The sequence below is a fragment of the Notamacropus eugenii genome, chromosome 4 (genome assembly GCF_028372415.1).
Source record: "Notamacropus eugenii isolate mMacEug1 chromosome 4, mMacEug1.pri_v2, whole genome shotgun sequence".
Classification (NCBI taxonomy): Eukaryota; Metazoa; Chordata; class Mammalia; order Diprotodontia; family Macropodidae; genus Notamacropus; species Notamacropus eugenii.
This window is the reverse complement of record NC_092875.1, coordinates 109,001,877-109,021,683: the sequence shown is the minus strand read 5'-3', so window position 1 is coordinate 109,021,683 and position 19,807 is coordinate 109,001,877. Positions and strand designations below refer to the sequence as shown.

At 40.6% G+C, this 19,807-nt stretch overlaps 1 pseudogene; it reads left to right on the top strand.

Annotated features, from left to right (window-relative positions):
- Window positions 1-234: 234 nt before the first annotated feature.
- The window catches only part of LOC140500459 (ferritin heavy chain-like), a 28,762-nt pseudogene continuing 9,189 nt past the window's right edge, over window positions 235-19,807 (top strand).

Sequence of the window (19,807 nt, the reverse complement as noted above, 5' to 3'; positions counted from 1 at the left end):
CAAGTACTTCCTCCACCAGTTCTAGGAGGAGAGGGAGCACGCTGAGAAGCTGATGAAACTCCAGAACAAGTCCAATGACAGCATCTTCCTGCAAGACATCAAGAAACCATCCCCAGAACAATGGGAAAATGGGCTACATGCAATGGAGTGTGTGTGCTCTGCCTTTGGAAAAAAAATGTTAGTCAGTAGTTACTGGAACTACACAAGCTGGCAAATGACAAGAATGCCCCCATTTATGAGATTTTATTGAAACTCACTACCTGGATGAATAGTTAAAGTCCATCACACAACTGGGAGATCATGTTACCAACCTGGGTGAAATGGGGCCCCCAATTTTGGCCTGACAGAATATCTTTTTGACAACCACACCCTTGGAGACAGTGACTGGGAGAGCTAAGCCACACCTGGCTTCCCCACATCTGGGAACTGTGGGCATGACTCCTACTGCCTTTCAGTGCATACATATTTTGGTTATGTGATCATAATCTGTACCAAAAAATTACTACAATTTACATCCCAATAAACTGACCTGATACTGATGAAAAAAAAAAAAACGAAAAACAAACCAATACTCCCAGTCAATAGTAATCTCGAACGTTTGAAGATCGCCACTATGGTGAAGATCCTCTATGAAGACCTGAGGAATCCCATTACATTTTCCACAGTCCTCGTTATTAGAAAATATTTTCTTTGCATGGACCTGAAAACTCTACAATTTCTTTCCTAAGGTAAGTGGATTTTGTTTCTGGAAGACCCTGGTCATATGCAAGCATGTCTGGGGAAGGGGTGAATACATTTACACTTGGACCTTAGCTGAGTTTCTCTGGTTCTGGCTGTCCCTTAGGGGAAGAGGGAAGGCAGTGAATGGGACATAGGCCTGCAAAATATTGGTATGGTAAGGCTAGGTCAGAGGCAGGGAGAAGGGGAAGGAAAAGGGAAGAAAGAGGATAAATACCCTCTGAGGATATTGTGAAAATTCAGAGCTCTTCTTTTGGAAATGAAAGCATGGTAGCTATGGTCCAGCAGGTAAGGGTGCTGAGCACAGAGTCAGGAAAACCTGAGTTCAAATCCTACTTGACATTTACTAGCTGGGCTACCCTGGACAAATCACTTCACTTCAGTTTCCTTGTGTGTAAAACAGGGACAATAATTGCACCTACCTCCCAGGGCTCTTATGAACATCAAGTGAGACAACATGTAGAGTGAGCTTTCAAACCTTTAAGCCCTATGTAAATGGTGAATTATTTTCTGTCCATAAAAAGAAATTTCTTAAATTAATTCCTCTTTTCTAATTAGCTTATTTGTCATACTAACATCATTCAGAAATACTTTACCCTTGCTTTCACTTCATGAAGAATTCTAAATTAAAATCTTTGGGAGCAAACAGAGTGTAGTAGGGAAACCAACATTGGTTCCTTTAGAAAGGATGAAATTTGTGCTATATGGCTGGTTTGTGAAGTCCTAGTTTCCTTTAGAGTTTACAGGAAAATTTAGGGGGTCTTTGATAAGAAAACGGTAACTGAACAATGAGTCACATGCTCTCCAGTCATTTGCTGCTGTCAGCAGAGGCTATTACCTGAAGGCCATTCCAACTAACAAGTGATATCAGATGCAGCCAGTTCTGGACTGGTAAAATGAAGGAAGAATGGGGCCATGTTGTGTGGCTTTCATCAGGCTTTAATCCCTGAGCTGCTCCCTTTCTTAACCTGAGTCCTATCTCTATGGTTCAAAGGCTTGAAGGAAGGTGGAGACGAAGGAATCAATGGCTTTTTTAATTAGTCTCAGGGTATATTAACAGGGGTCCTGCTGACCAATGTCCTGTACAGGAGAGCTTCTCAATCCAGAGCCCTGAGTTTTCCAGTCTGGATTAATCTGTCTGCTCCCTCCAGTTATGTTTTGATATTTTGTGAAGAGGTTCACAAATGAGCAGAGACTGTTGGCTAGAGGCCAATCACTTATACTGGGGCTAGAGGGTATGTATCACTTAGTCCTAACTTTGGTAATACCCATTCTCATCCATTCAACTGCACTGGAATACGACTACTCAGGTAAGCATTTTTTTATCCATGTGACTAGGTGGGGAGTTGAGTGTTACTGATGGGGAATGGGGACATCTCAATACAGACATGGATAAAACAAAGTTCTTGTTTACCTGTGCTAGGCTCCATGCTGTTACTAAAGACTCATGGGGAAGAGAAAGGAGAAAAGAAAAAAGGACGAGTCAGAAACGAAAAAAGGAGGAGGCACAAAAGAAGAAGATAAGGAAAAGAAGGCAAAAGATAAAGAAAAGGAAGGAGAGAGGCGAAAATGCAAAGAGGAGGAAAGGATGCAAAAGTGGAGGAGAAAAGGGAGAAGAAGAAGAGGAATATGGTGAAGAGAGAAAGATGAGGGAGAGGAGGCCATGGAGGAGTAAAAGCAGGAAGACAGGAGGATAAGGAAGAGGAGGAGGAGGAGGACAACCACACTATCTCCAGGGGAAGAAGAAGGCATGGCCAGTAACCTCCCAGCAGGGGGGAGGGGTTTGTGGCCTTTGAGAGCCCCCTCCTCTCCTGTTGGGACCAGGAGTTTAGCACTCAAGCAGCAGGACTGATTTGGTTTCTGGAGGTTTCCCCACCTGGCTTGGGACAGCCTTCCTTTTGTCCAGGAAGACCTTAGTCATTCCAGTTGGGAGTGGTTGTGACAGTCGCCTCTGCCCTCTCAGTGTATCTGAGGTGCGTCAGACATCAACGTGGGACACCCTTGGTGGTCATCAGATGGGTGAGTTATTGACCCCACCATGAGCTCCCCTAGAGCTGGGGCCTAGGTCTCAGCTAGACTCACAAACAACTTTCAGTACATGGGGGAGGTGGGGAAGCTTGGTGATGAGAGTAGCAGGAAAGTTAGAAGGGATAAGGGAGATATGTGAGGGGGATATGAGGGAAGTTCTGGAGTCCTAGCTTGGTTGACTTATGGGCATTGAAACCTGATTTGGTGTTAATATCTTCATACCTTGTTTTTCTATTTGAAAGAAATGATCCATTATCACCTCTACAGTGCAATGTTATACAAGTGATTAGAAAAACTAACTCACATACTGTCCCTCCCTTACCCTACTTGTGTTGAATGAAGTTACATTTATAAGTACCTTTGAAATGTTCAAAATCTTTTGCAGATATTATTCAATAGTAAACATTGCTTAATCTTTTCAGGAAGAAACTCAAAGGGTCTGGGGGTTCATTAGAATGAATTTCAGTAGATTTGAACCCTCAATCAAGTAGAAGATCTTGTGAGCTGCTAAGTGGCACTTCATGGTGAGGTTTTGTCTCTGGGATTTTATTTCAAAATTGATAAGAATGTGTGAAAAGATCTAGTCCATAGTCAAAATGGTGTGAGTAGTTTTTTTCATACGAATATTCTTCATTATAATAGTTGTTGTACTGTGTGTCAACATGCAAGTTGTTCATATAATATTGTTCATTTCATTTAAATATTGGGCTCCCTGTGCTTTGCAGATCCTGTCTTCTGTAAAGAGGGCCAGTGCTGGGGCTGGTCTGCTGATTTGCATTGCAGGTATCCAATCACTAGGAGGAAGATGGGTTGACCAAGTCATGGTGCAGACATTTGAAGGAGAATGTCAAATGCAAGCTGAGACATATCAGTCAATAAAAATAGTATTAGTTAAACTTTATTAAACATTTGGGGATGTATGCATTCCATCACCTACAATAATTGCTACTAATAAGAATGCTAGGGAGTTATTCTACCCTTTACTGCAATCAGAAGATGGCAAGAAAATACAATGAATCCTTCCAGAAGAAGTAAAAATCCCAGGTCACATGAAAGGTCTGCTAATTGAATCAGAATCACCTTGACAATTCTAGATTTAGGAGCAGCAGCATTCTTTAGAGAGCATAACTGAGGAGTTACTCTAGGTGCAGCAAGTGGTGATGGCAAACAACCTTTCCACCCAACAATCTGGAATATCGTGATCACAACAACACCATGATCCTGAAGGAGCACATCAGAAAAGCCTAGAAAATGAAAAAAAAATTGAATAAAAGGATAGAGAAGACTTTACAAGAATGAGTGAAGAAGGGCAGAGACTGGATTTGGGGTAGAGAAATTTAGGAAAATTTGAGTAACAATTGAAGACTGACTTGAGCTGATGGAAGAAGAAGTGGACTCCATTTTATGAGACCTCTAGATGAAGAAGAATCCAGAAAAAAATCTTGGAAGGGAGGAAGAAAACTCAAGAAAATGCAGAAGTTATAGCAAAGAAGAAAAGGAAAATGAAACATATTGGTAAGGATAGAGGAAAGAGAAAAATTAGATAAGTCTGCCTATCTGCTGCTTAGACAACTCAGAGAAAAGAGTTTGGTAGGCCTATCAAGTTTTTAAGAGGTCAAAACGTAAAGTGAATCAAACCCTAAAGGAAATAGAGAACATGGAGTGAAGACGTGTAAATGAAGTAAATCTGTAAGAAAGAAAGCCTATGAAGGATGGGATGAGGTGATAGAGTGGATAGGGTACTAGATTTGGAGTCAGTAGGACCTGAGTACAAATCCTGCCCCAGCAAATGATTGGTGACCTGCCCATCATCAACTCAGTTAAACTTTCTTTGTCCCAATTTCCTCATTTGAAAAAGCAAAATAATAGCTCCTACCTTACAGAGATGTAGAAAGGATCGAATGATTTAACATATGTAAAGTGCATGCAAATCTTAGTGCTCTATATTAATACTAGCTGTAGTAGTAGGAGTAGTAGTAGTAGTAGTAGTAGTAGTGGTAGTGGTGGTGGTAGTAATAGTAGTAGTAGTAGTAGTGGTAGTAGTAGTAGTAGTAGCAATAGTAGTAGTAGCAGCAGCAGTCAGTAGAAGGTAGAAAGGGAATAAACATGTAAAAGGAATAAGCCTATAAAGTCAGCAAAAAAGTGAACCTTATAACTGGAGTGATGCAGTAATAAAACCCAGAAGGACAGAGTCTCACTCTGTAACAAGGAAGATCAAACACACAACCAGAAGATGACAAAGTCAAAACTCCTACTTCCAAAGCCTGCAAGAAAAACAGGAATTGGTCACAGGTCCTGGACGACCTCAGAAAGGATTTTGAAAATCAAGTAAGAGAAGTAGAGGAAGAATTGGGAAGAGAATTGTTCATGATGTAAGAAAATCATGTAAAATGAGTCAATAGCTTCCTAAAAGAAACCCCACCCAAAAAGATACTGAAGAAAATAACACCTTAAAACACTCAAATGTCAAAAGACATCCAAAAAACAAATGAAGAGAAGACTGCCTGAAAAACCAGTGTTGGCCATGTGGAAAAGGAGGTCCAAAAGCTCCCTCACGAAAATAATTCCTTAAAAATTAGAATGGAGCAGATGGAAGCTAATGACTTTATAAAATGTCATGAAATTGTAAAATAAAATCAAAAGAATGAAAAAGTAGAAAACAATGTGAAATATCTCACTGGAAAAACAAAAAATACATCCAGGAGAGACAATTTGAAATTTTTTAGAGTGCCTGAAAGCCATGATGAGAAAAAGAACCTAGACACCATCTTTCAAGAAATTATCAAGGAGAACTGCCCTGGTATTCTAGAGCCAGAGGGTAAAATAGATATTGAAAGAATCTTCACATCACCTTCTGAACGAGGTTCCAAAAGAAAAACTCCTAGAAATGTTGTAGTCAAATTTCAGACTTCCCAGGTCAAGGAAAAAATACTGCAAGCTGTAAGAAAGAAATAATTTGTGTATTGTGGAAATACAAACAGGAAAACAGAAGAGTCAGCAGAGATGATATAATGTGCAACTTGCCAGATCTTGTGTTGTCCTGATTATATTTCCACAATACTGGAATAGGATATTCCAGAGGTCAAAGGAACTCTAGGCTTCAAACTCACCTACCCAGCAAAACGGAGTATACTATTTCAAGGGGGAGAATATATATTCAATGAAATAGAGGCCTTTCAGAAAATATATACTATATATTCATGAATTCATATAAATTTATTTCATTAGCAAATTAAGTGAGGAGATCAGAGATGTCCTTGATGAATTCCAGTCATGGAGCCTAAGAAAATGACATCCCTGGGCACAGATGGAAGTGCTCGGTGAGATTGATGACCCTCTTCTGGTGATATTCACGAGACTGTTTAGCAAAGGAAGGCCTGGAGAAGAACAAGTACTATCTTGATTTTTTTTAAAAGAAAAAAAGAATGGAAAAGATCTTGAATGACTTCGAATATTGTGCTAAATCTAATAAGATTAAACATTGTAAGTCTAACACTTGTGTGTGAGAAATAAAGTTTTGAGGTCCTCTATAATCAGCAGTTTCCTTGGAAAAAGATCTGAGAGTATTAGTGAACTTGCAATGTCAGGAGAGTTAAAGCTTCTGGAATAAGGAGGTGATCGTCCTGTGGTCAAAGCCCAATCACACTCTAGCGTTCGTTCTGAGCCCCAAATTTCAGAAGGACGTTGATGGGCAGGACAGTATCCAGACATGGTTAATTTCCATAATAAAGAGCTTGGAGCACAGGCCAGCTTGACATTGGTTGAACAAGTGGTTACATTGTTTCTCCTGGCAAGATAGGACCAAGGAGTAACAGAATAACTCTAAGTACTTGAGAGGCCCAACCTATGGAAGAGAAATTAGATTTGTCCTGTTTGACCCCAAGGGCAGATCTGGGAATAATGTATACATTAAGCCTAAATTTGAGGTTGATCTAAAGCAAAATGCTCAAGCATTTAGAGCTCTCCAGAAGTGGAATGGCTGCCACTGGAAGTAGTGGAAGGTCTTATTGAAGGTCTTGAACCAGAGGCTGATAGTTAAGTTGCAATGCTCATCCTTTATCAAGTATGTCGTTTGAATTAAGTGGTCACTGGATTTCTTTTCAACTCTGAAATTCTCTGATGCTCGCTTGACAATAACTGCTCATGACAATCAGCCTGTCAACACAATATGTTGAGAAGTTCATTAAGGGAAGCAAGGGTCACTTTCAGGGATCAACCTGCCTTGTCCCAGGGACTTTTGAGTCTGTTACTCTATGTCATTGAACCAAAAGCACATTGTCAGAGAAGTGAGGTGGAGAAACTTAGGAGGTTAACTTAAATGCTCAGGTGATTAGTTTTTGATTTTCTATAATTCCTGACAATGGAGCATCACAAAATTGTGTTGTTGAAATACTTGCAGGAGTGAGATGGAAAATTTGAGAGTTTTTCTGGAGAATACTGAGGAATCTCTGCTTATTCATCAGTGTTTCTCTGCATGAAGGAGAAGGTGCTTCTGACTGTGTTACATGTCAAAAGGTGCTTCAGGAGGTGGGACTCAAGGATGAGTGACTGTGGAGGAGATAAATATGTTACTCCAAAGAGCCTCCATTTCTTTATCAAAGTGTGCCATCACATGGTAGTGGTGAAAAGCACTCGTTTATTAAAAGAGAAAAACAGCTGAACTGGCATTCAGGGACACTTCCCCACTTATTAGCAACAAATCCTAAATGGATGGCTCTTATAGTAAGTTGGAGGGGACTGCAAAGAAATGACAAACTGACCATACACAAACTGGACACATTTGAAGCCAACTTTACTGGGATGAAATTTGAGGGTTAGCCCTTGGTCTCCTACAGATAAGAACGGGACTCAAAGTGCTTTCAGTTCAGTGTATGTGCCTCTAGGTCTGAGGGTCTTTCTAGCATTAGACCCACTGCTGACCCCTAGTGGCATAAGTGCTAATGGCAGATAGGAAACTCCCTGAAGCTTGCAACAGTCTCATGGTGGGCTTGGTTCTTTTCCTGTATGTAGAAATAATAACAATAGTGATGATAATTATAAGTCCCACTTATGTAGCAATTCACGATGTGCCAGGCACAAGGCTAAGAACTTTATGACCAATTGACAATGACTTCATGTGATTCCCCCAACTGCGGGAGATAACTGCTATTATCATCCCCATTTCACAGTTAAGGTAATTCAGGCAAAAATGACTTGTCTAGGGTCCCAGATGAGACAAAGACAAAAAAGGATGGTCTTCGAAATATGTTAGCGTTAAGTAGGAATGGAGGCATCTATATTAAAAGTGTTGAATTCATGGGTATATATTCATGTTACAATTGTGGCTTCCTTCAGGAACTTCCAGGGGAGGCAGTATAACAGACTGGTCTCTGGAGCAAAAAAATCTGAGTTCAGATTCTGCCAGTAAAACGCACTAGAAAGTTAACTTCACCTTCCAATCCTCTGGGCAATATTCTATGACCATAAATTGCAAGATAATTGCTGATCCGCTGATTGGTAGAAGTTTTCTCACTGGGCATTGCCTAATCAGCTACCATCAAGCAAACCCAGGCTGAAACAAAATGCAGCCTCATGACTTTGAGGCCTCAAATAATGAATAGTCAAATAATGAGTAACATTTTTGTAATATATTCATATACATATACCTTATACTAATACAAGATTTTTCTGACTAAAATAATAGAAATATTAAAGCATTTCAATATATGTATGCATACATACACACATATGGTATTCATTCCTTCAGTACTTGGCAATGAATTTATCTACCTGTAATGAATTCTAGAAAATATTTTTGTGAGTGTGTATGAGAAATCATCCTTTCATTTCCTCACACTTTGGATTAAGCACCACTATGTGTTAGACACTGTGCTAATTTCTTAACTGATATTTGCTTGGATCCTCACAACAACTGTAGGAGACAGGTACTATTATTTTCATTTTACTGTGACTTGCCCAGGACACACCAGTAAAGTGCTAGGGGCCAGGTTTGAACTTAAATAGTCTTGACTCCAGACCAGCTGCCACCTAGTTCCCCTCATTTAATAGAAAAGTAGTTTTATCAGAAAAGAAGGAAAGATCTCTTTTACAAAGCAAACTAAAAAAGCACAGTGATTTTGGTTGTTTTCTCCCCCTTTTGCCAGAAATGGATAGAGAGAAGTATTTATATTCATCTATTAATATGCGGAAAGGGAAAAAAATCTTTAGTCAGGTAAACTCTTGAACTAAAGATGCATACACAGGAACACAAAGACTGCTTTATACAAGTTAGGATGAAAACATTATATGTTTCAATAAATATCCCTTCTTGGTTCGTAACTGAGAACTTAATACAGATTTTTAAATAAAAGCAACCTCCGCTCATGTCACTTTAGGATATTTTTTAAGAATGAAATGGGATCATTTCTGATACTCTCTCCTGGGAGAACCCCACCTGACAGAGTGAGCTGAGTTTAGCAACTGAATATTTATGTGAATGAGAGAAAAGAAACATGATATAATACATGACTTTCACTGCTGCTTTTAAAAAGGCTATGTGGGCCTACAGTGTGAGGGGAAGGGGATATTATGATCAAATATCTAACTGAAGAATAACGCATCAGTTGGGAAAATTTTTGTCATTACTTCAAAATCTCTTGTGTTGTCCTTGAATTAAGGTTAAGAATTTAAATCAATGGAGAGAAAATATGCACATACATGTAGCAGACATACATATTTGTGTATGTATATATGTTAATGTGTGGATATACATTTAGATATAGATAAGGACATGAATATAGCTATACACTTCAGATACAAATTAGATATGCATACGGATATGAATATATGGACATGGATGTAGATACACATAGAAATATAATATAGATAAATGCAGATACAGATATGGATATAGATACGAACATAGATACAGATAGAGATGTGATATAGTTATGGATATGGAAATAGGAACATGTACAGAGTAGACAGGGATATAGATAGGGACTCAGATATAAATATGGATATGAATATACATAACCTAATATACCTCCATAGGTAAAGATAGAGATAAGACATAGATATGGACATGAATATAAGTATAGATAAATATAGGTACTGATACAGATTGGCTATAGATATGGAAATAGAAATATATGGAGATTAGACAGGTATATTGATAAGAACACATAATAGATGTGGATATGAATATAGATATGAAGATAGCGATACAGATATAGATTAGAAGTAGATAGGGATATGGATATAGATATGGATAGGTGTATAAATAATCTAGGAATTGAAAGAGCTAGGTAATAGGGTAAATCCAGGAAAACACATTAACACCAAGACCTTTCAATGCCCATGTCCCAAGGGAAAAGACCAAAGCTTCTCTCAATCTGCAGGTACTGAAGGCTATGAGTCTAGCCCCGTCTCAACCCTCAGCTGCAGGGGAACATGGAAGGGTAATAACTTGCTCCTCTGCTGACCACTAAAGGGGGCTTACCTTGCTGTCTGGCTCACCTTTGTTGATCACCTCATATGCACGGAGGGACTGGGGCTTCTATCTCCACTACTCCCAACTGGGGTGGCGGGGTGTTCCTGGACAGAAGGAAGGTGGTACAACCACGTCTCAAGCTAGGGTCATCAGGCATGGGGGACCTCTGGGAACTGAGTCAGTTCACTGCCTGGGTGTTATTCTCCTGGCCTCAGCAAGAGGAGAGGAGGATTCTCACAGGTCATAAAATCGAGGAGACTTCTGTTGGGATGGCAAACGCCATGTCACTCTCTTCCCCTGCTTTAACCTCCTCCTCCAAGAATCTTCAGCATCCTTGTAAAAATCCTGCTGTGTCACCACAGATCCACATCACAACAAGGAGAGGTTCATGACTGTGGGGCCGGGGCAGAGGTACAGGGGACCAAAGCTTTTTCATCCTCCCCATCATCTCCTCCCCAATTCTGAAGGTTCTAAGTACAGAGGGCAGCTTTTGATTTTGGGGGTGAGCAACTGGGACCACACTGGTCAGAAGGAAGTGACTAAACAGCAAGCTGCTTACAGAACTCTGAGGCAGAACTTGTGGGGGCCACACAGAAATTACTGTCCAGAATCCAGGTTTGGATGGTGGTCTCTGACCCCTGTTCTGGTCACAGTCTCCTCATCACCACAGAAAGAGAGCTGTGGAGCTCGGATCGAAATGAGAAGGGGCAGCTGGGACATGGTGATACCAAGAGAATGGAAGTCCCCAAACTCATGGAAGTCCTCAGCAAGGAAGTGATGGTATCTGCTGGCTGTGGGAAGAACCAAATTCTAACTTTGACAGAAACTGGCTCTGGGTTTGCATTTAGAGAGAACAAGATGTGAAAACTTGGCCTTGGCAATCAGACCAATGCCATCCCCAGCCCTGCACTGATAATGTCCAATGACCAGCCAAATACCAAAAAGACTTGTGGGGTTGAATTCAGCATGAGAATGGATTGCAAAGGAAACCTCTACCCTTTGGGTGCTCTCAGTATGGTCAGCTAGGACACAATTCCAAAGGGAAATTCATGCCTGACCTCAGAGGACAGAATATGACTATGAGCTGGTCCCTTGTTGAGATGCCATTTTCATTGAAAAGACAAAAAAATGGACAGATTTTGCCAGTCACCAATTTCGTTTTCTGAGATGTTGCCTATGGCTCCAATCACACGCTGTTTTGGATTCTCAGACAGGTGCTTTCTCTTGAGGGTTTCGAGGGGATGCCTGGCTGGGCCATGCAGGACAGAAGGATGAGATGATCCCTCAACTGCTGAAGCTCTTTGATTTCCCAGGTCCTGGAGCCAGGCAAATCTGTACCATCTATACCAGCTACACCTGATCCTTCACCTTCAATGAAGTTGGTGGCCTGTTTTTCTGGGGAGCTATCAACACTTCTCAGGAGTGCACCATGTATCCCAAAGCTCTTCAGTACCTCTGTGGCTAGACCATTAGAAGCTTAGCTTGTGGGAAGAGTGGTATTCTCCTGGCTGCAGATGAGAGTACTGTCAGCTGGGGCCAGTCTCCAACCTTCAGTGAATTGGGCTACCAGGATCACAAGTCCAAGTCTTACACTGGGGTCTGAGAAGTGAAAACCCTGGATGGCATTTACACAGAGCAGGTTGCCACAGGCTACTTCCACCCCTCGGTGAAACCGAGGGACTAGAGGGAGACTGAAAATAAGAAGCCAAAACATCTCCCTGAGTATAGTCCCTGCACCCTCTCCTGATGCCAGGAACAGCAAGGTTGCCAGCAGACTCTCCAGGCTCCTCCAGGCAGAGGACATTGCCAATGTGCCTGGAACACAAAGAAGATAGATGAGAAGAGATTACTCAGTGAAAGGTCTCCTGAAGCTCTTATTTGTTAGTGTTTCCGAGGTTCCATTTTATAAGCAAATTCAACGTTTACTACCTTTTTACTATATGATCTCCAAAGTGTTTCTCGCTCCCTTTCTCTCTTTTCTCCCTTCCATTACACCAAATGTTGAATTAAAATATTTTCCCTGAGTTTAGAACTTAGCATTCCTTAAAAAAAAACAAAAAAACAAAAAAAAACCACCAAGAAAAGCACACAAACCAAAAGAAAACCTTCTTCCAAGAGCATCCTTGTAAAAATCCCCACTTCCAGGAACGTCACTGTAAAAAAAGAATCCCTCTTCCAAAGGTATCCTCCTGCTCCAAATGGAAACAGATTCCAGAGAGACTCTTTGCAACTAAATACACCTGTTCATGCAAGTCTTGCTTTCATATTGACTGCAACAATGCTATTTTCCAGGGTTAGCTATTGTGCTAACACCCTAACAACTGAATTTTTATCTGTTTTCCTAAGTATTAAGTTTTATCTAGAACAGGCATTTAATCACAGAAACAATATCAGCCATTTCTAAAGCTTTACACCAAGGATTGGCTTAAGCCTAAATGCATGGCTTCCAATGTCCTGTGAGGTTCAAGACATGCTGCAAGATCCCTCAATTCAAAATCCATGCTCCTGTTGGCCAGCTAAACGATTTCAAGCTTGTCTTTTTCCAGAGTCACACAATCATTATTGGAAGGTAAACCCAAAGTTCCTCCGAAATAGTTCATATAACTCATCAGCAAAGAGACTCTTCAACCATATTCCCAATGGGCCAGAAGGGAAAGGAAGGGGAGTTGCTGAGGTGTACTTCTTCAACAGGGCTTGTACGGAACCCGCTGCTCAGATTCCTGGCCAGAGCGGCCCTTAGGCACCTCTCAACCTTCACCTCCACTAACTAACACTTCCTCTGTCCCCCAGTTCACTCAGCAGACGCAGCTCAAGTCACTACCTACCCCGGCCCCACCTCTGCTGCCCCCAGCACCTCCACAGCCTCAGCCCCAACCTCTGCACACTCTCCACCACTGACATGACCACATCGAACCCCTCTCAGGTGCAGCAGAACTACCGCCAGGACTTAGAGGCCTCCATCAATCGCTACAGCAACCTGTAGCTCTATGCTTCCTATGTCTACATGTCCATGTCTTACTACTTTGACCAAGATAATGTAGCGTTGAAGAACTTTGCCAAGTACTTTCTCCACCAGTCCCACGAGGAGAGGGAGCATGCTGGGAAGCTGATGAAACTCCAGAAGCAAGCCTGCAGCCACATCTTCCTGCAAGAAATCAAGAAACCGGCCCTAGAAGACTGGAAAAATGGGTTGAATGCAATGGAGTGTGTTCTGACCTGGGGAAAAAATGTCAATCAGTCGTTACTGGAATTGGACAAGCTGCAAACTGACAAGAATGGCCCCGTTTATGTGATTTCATCCAAACTCACTACCTGGATGAACAGGTAAAGCCCATCAAACAAGTGGGTGATCACAGTAACCAACGTGTGCAAAATGGGAACACCAAATTCTGGCAAGGAGAAATGTCTTTTTGACAAGCACACTCTTGGAGACAGTGACAGTGAGAGCTAAGCCACACCTGGCTTCCCCCACACCTGGGAACTGTGGGCAAGAGTCCTCCTGTTTTTCAGTGTACGTCTATTTTGGTTATCTGACCGTAATCTGTACGAAAAATGGCACTCTTTGCATCCCAAAAAAGAGACTGGGTACTAATGAAAAAAAAAAAATAAAGACAACTCAATACCCCCAATCAATGCTTATCTCAAATCTTTGAAGATCCCCAGGATGGTGAAGAGCACCCAGAATGAACTGACCAATCCCATTGCATTTTGGACAGCCTTCATTATTGGACATTCCTTTCTTTGTGTGGAGCCGAAAACTCTCTACAATTGATTCCCTAAGGTAAGTGGATTTTGTTTCTGGAAGACCCTGTTAATATGCAAGCTTGTCTGGGGAAGGGGTGAATACATTAACACTTGGAGCTTAGTTGAGTTTCTCTGATTTCTGGTTGTCCCTTAGGGGAATAGGGAAGGATGTGAATGGGACAGAGACCTGGAAAATTTTGATATGATAAGACTAGGTTAGAGCAGGGAGAAGGGTCCGAAAAATGGAGGAAAGAGGATAAATAACATGTGAGGATATTGTCAAAATCCAGAGCTGCTTTTCTGGAACTGAAGGCATGGTAGCAAGGTTGCCCCAAGGGTAAGGGTGCTGAGCCTAGAGCCAGAAAGATCTGAGTTCAAATGCTGCCTCAGACATTTACTAAATGAGTTACCCTAGACAAATCACTTCACTTCAGTTTCTTGGTGTTTAAAACAGAGACAATAACCGCACCTACCTCACAGGGCTCTGATGAACATCAGATGAGATACAGTGTGGTTTGCAAACTTTTAAGTCCTATATCAATGGTAACTTATTTTTGGTAAAGTGAACTTTCATAAATTAAATCCTCTTTTCTTATTTGTTTGTTTGTTGGATTAGCATCATTCAGAAATACTTTGTCCTTGATTCCAGTTTGTGAAGAATGTGAAATTAATATGATTGTGAGCAAACATGAGTGTCCTAGGGAAGCCACCTCTTTAAAGCAAGCCTGCATTGGTTCCTTTAGAAAGGGTGAAATTCAGACTAAATGGCTGGTTTGAGAGGTCCTAGTTTCCTTTGGAGATTACACGAATTTTTAACGAGTCTTTCATAGGAAACTGGTGACTGAACATTGAGTCACCCTGCTCTCCATTCCTTTGCTGCTGTCAACAGAGACTAGTATCCAGAGGCCATCCCTACTAAATAACAATTGATTTCAGATACAGCCAGTTGTGGACAAGGCAGGTGAAGGAAGAATAGGGCCATGTTGTGTGAATTTCATCAGGCTTTAATCACTGAGGTACTCCCTTGCTTAACCTGAGTCCTATCTCTAGAGTTCAAAGACTTGTAGGAAGGTAGAGAACAAAGGATCAATTGTATTCTCTTTAGCATCAGAGTATCTGAACAGAAGTCCTGCTGGCCAATGTCCTGTGCAGGTGAGCTTCTTATTATAGAGTCCTGAGTGTTCCAGTCTGGATTACTCTGTCTCCTCCCTCCAATTCTATTTTGACATTTTGTGAATAGGGTCACAAATGACCAGAGACTGTTGGCTAGAGGCTAGTCACTTATACTGGGGATAGGAGGTATATGTCACTTGGTTCTAACTTTGCTCATAGCCATTATCATGCATTCAAATGAACTTGAATAAGAGTATTCAGATAAGTATTTTTTATCCATGTGCTACTCTTGTATGTGGGTATGATGGATGAAGCCAGGGTTGGTGGGGACTTGAGTGTCATTGATGTGGAATGGGGATATCTCAATAGACATACAGATAAAACACTTACTTAGTCCTTGTTTACCTGTTCTAGGCTCCATGCTATAACTAAAGAATGATGGGGAAGAGAAAGCAAAATCCAAAAAAAGGAAGAGGCAGAAAAGAGAAAAAGAAGAGGCAGAAAAGAAAAAAAGAGGCACAGAAAGGTGAAGAAAGAAGAAAAAGATAAGGAAAGGAAGGCAAAAGAACAAGAAACAAAAGGAGAAAGCAGGAACCGAAAAAAGAGGAGGACAGGATGCAAAAGTGGAGGAAAAAAGGGGGAAGAGGAATATGGTGAGGAGAGAAAGATGAGGGAGAGAAAGATGGCAAGGAGGAAAAACAGGAAGACAGGAGGAGTGGGAAGAGGAGGAGGAGGAGGATAACCACACCATTTACAGGGGAAGAACAAGGCATGGCCAGTCACCTCTCAGCAGGGAGAGGGCTTTTGTGGCCTTAGAGAGTCCCACTCCCCTCCTGTGAGGACCAGGAGTTTAGCACTCAAGCAGCAGGACTGGTTCGGTTTCTGGAGGTTTCCCCACCTGGTTTGGGACAGCCTTCCTTTTGTCCAGGAAGACCTTAGTCATTCCAGTTGGGAGTGGTTGTGACAGTCACCTCCACCCTCTCAGTGTATCTGAGGTGCGTCAGACATCAACGTGGGACACCCTTGGTGGTCATCAGATGGGTGAGTTCTTGACCCCACCATGAGCTCCCCTAGAGCTGGGGCCTAGGTCTCAGCTAGACTCAAATACAACTTCCAGTATGTGGCGGGGTGAGGTGGGGTAGGGTTGGGGATGAGAGTAGGGGGGAAGTTAGAAGGATAGGGGAGACTGTGAGAGGGATGTGAGGGAAGTTCTGGTGCCCTAGCTTGGTTGACTCATGGGTATTAAAACCTGCTTTGGTGTTAATGTATTTAGAGCCTGTTTTTCTATTTTAAATAAATGATCCATTTTTACCTCTACAGTGTAATATTATGCAATAGTTTATAAAAAATTCCTCCTATGGTGTTCCTACCTTACACCACTAGGGTTGATTGAAGTTGCATTTATAGGTCACTTTGACATTTTCAAAATTCTTTAACCATATTATTTAATAATAACATGGCTTAATCTTTTGAGGATGAAATTCAAAGGGCTTGGTGGTTAATTAGAATAAGTTTCAGTAGATGTGAACCCTCTACCAAGTTGAAAAGCTTGTGAACTGAGAAAGGGCCACTTCATGGTGGTTTTGTCTCTGGGATTTTATTTCTCAACTGAGAGGCATGTGTGGAAAGCTCAAGTCCATACCAAAATCTTTTGAATAACTTTTTCCACACTAATATTCTTCATCATTATTCCAGTTGTTCATCTGTGTGTTAATGAGCAAACTGCTATATACTCTATACTACCTCATACTGTTCATTTCATTGAAATATTGGGCTCCCTGTGCTGTCAACATCCTGTCCTCTGTGAACAGGACCAGTGTTGAGGCGGTACAGGTGGTTTGTGTAGCAGGTGTCCAGTTACAAGGAGGAAGATATGGTTGAGCATGTCATGCTGTAGATAATTCTGGGAGAATTTCAAATGCAAGATTTTACACATTAGTAAATAGAAATAGTATTAGTTAAACTTCATTGAACATTTCAGTATGCATGCATTCCATCATCTACAATAATTGCTACTAATGAGAATGCTTGGGAGTTATTCTAACCTTTACTGCAATCAGAAGATGGGAAGAAAATACAATGTCCTCCATCTGAGAGAAGGAAAAATCCCAGGTCATGTGAGAGGTCTGCTAATTGAATCAGGAACACTTTGACAGTTACTGATCTAAGAGCAGCAGCATTTTCTAGAGAGCATGACTCAAGAGTTTCTCCAGATGCAGCAAGTGGTATGGGAAACAATATTTCCAACGAATAAACTGGAATATGGTGACCACAACAACCCCAGGAACCCAGCTTCCAATGGAGCAGGACAGAAAAGACTAGCAAATAAAAAAGATAAAAGGAATAAAAAGAAGACAGGGAAGACTTTAGATAGATGGGTGAAGAAGGCCAGAGACTGAATTTGGGGAGGTTAAATTTAGGAAAATTGGAGGAAAAATTGAAGATTGACTTGAGATGATGGAAGAAGAGGTAGACTCCATCCAATGAGGTCTCCAGCTGGAGAAGCATTCGGGAAAAAGTGTCTAAGGGGAGGAAAAATACTCAGGGAAAGGCAGAAAGTACATCACATAAGAAAAAGAAAGTGAAAGACAATGGTAACAATAGAAGAAAGAGAAAAATTGGATGAGCCTGCTCTCTGCTGCTTGGAGAATTCAGAGAAAATAGTTAGGTGTGACTGTCAAGTTTTTAAAAGCTGAAAAAGTAAAGTGAATCAACCCATAAAGGAAATAGAGAACATGGAGGGAAGAGTGGTTAAAGGAGGAAATCTGTAAGGAAAGTAAACCTATAAATGGTAGCATGAGATGATGCAGTTTATGGGGAGATAGATTTGGAGTCAGTATGACTTGAGTACAAAATCCTTCCCCAGACAATTATTGATGTGACCACAATGAAGGCACTTAAACTTTCTTAGTCTAACGTTGCTCATCTGCAGAAATGAAATAGTATGCCCCAACATACAAAGATGTTGAAAAGATCCATGATTTCACATGCAAAAAGTGCTTCCAAATCTTTATGCTCTATATAAATGCTAGCTGATGTAGCAGCAGCAGCAGCAATAGCCGCAGCAGTAGTAGTAGTAATAGTAGTAGAAGTAGTAATAGTAGAAGTAGTAGTAGTAATAGTAGTAGAAGTCATAGTAGTAGTAGTAATATTAATAGTAGTAGTACTAGTAATAGTAGTAGTAGTAGTAGTATTAGTAGTAGTAGTAGTAGTAGTAGTAGTAGTAGTAGTAAAGGGAATCAGCATGTAAAAAGAATATACCTACAAAGTAAGCAAAAAAGTAAATCTTATAACTGGAGTAATGTAGTAACAAAATCAAAAAGCACAGAATCCTACTTTTGTAACAAAGAAGATCAAAACGTACAACCAGATGAAGACAACAAAGTCAAAACTCCTACGTCCAAAGCCTGCAAGAAAAATATAAATTGGTCACAGGCCCTGCAAGACCTCAAAAAGATTTTGACAATCACGTAAGGGAAGTAGAGGAAAAATTGGGAAGAGTATTGAGAAAAATGGAGGAAAATCATGTAAAATGAGTCAACAGCTTGCCAAAGGAGACCATGCCCCCAATAATACTAAAGAAAATAATACCTAAAAATGCACAAATGGCAAAAGGCATCCAAAAGGAAATGAAGAAAGATTGCCTGAAAAACCAGAATTGATCAAATGGAAAAGGACGTCCAAAATCTCCCTGAAGAAAATAATTCTTGAAAAATTAGAATGGAACAGATGAAAGCTAATAACATTATGAAAAATCAAGAAAATATAAAACAAAACCAAAAGAATGCAAAAATAGTAAATAATGTGAAATATCTCATTGGAAAAACAAACAACCTGTTAAACAGATCCTGGAGAGATAATATAAAAGTGATTGGACTACCTGAAATCCATGATCAAAGGAAGAGTCTAGACATCATCTTTCAAGAAATTATCAAGGAGAACTACCCTGATATTGTAGAACCAGAGGGTAAAATGCATATTGAAAGAATCTACCCATCACCTCCTCAAAGAGATCTCAGAAGGAAAACTTGTTGGAATATTGTGGTCAAATTACAGAGGGCCCAGATCAGGGAAAAAACCACTGCAAGCAGTGAGAAAGAAACAATTCGAGTATTGTGGAAATACAATATTAATAACACCAGAGTTAGCAGAGGTACTATAATGTACAAGCTGCTAGACCTCTTATTGACCTGACTGTATTTCCACAATACTGGAACAGAATAGTCCAGAGGTCAAAGGAACTCTAGAATTCAAACCCAGAATCACTTACCCAGCAAAAGTGAGTATAATATTTCAGGGAGAAAAATACATATTCAGTGAAATAGAAGCCTTTCAAGCATTTTTGATGAAAAGACCAAAGCTGAATAGAAAATGTGACATTTAAATACAAGGATCAAGAGAAGCATGAAAACTTAACAGGAAAGAGAAATAATAGGGGATTTCCTAAAGGTGAACTGTTTCCATTCCTGCATGGAAAGATATTTGTAACCCTTGAGAGTTTTCCCAGTATTAGGATAGATGGAGGAAATATTATATTCATACATACGTTTATGGAGTGTGAATACATATATGTATGTACACACATATGCACATATGTGTATTTATGCCCGTATGTACATGTACATAGCCATCAGGTCAAGACCCAACTCAGAGCAAATGACTATCAGCCAGAGCAAGATCAATGGAGAACTCGTGCAACAATGTATCCAACAC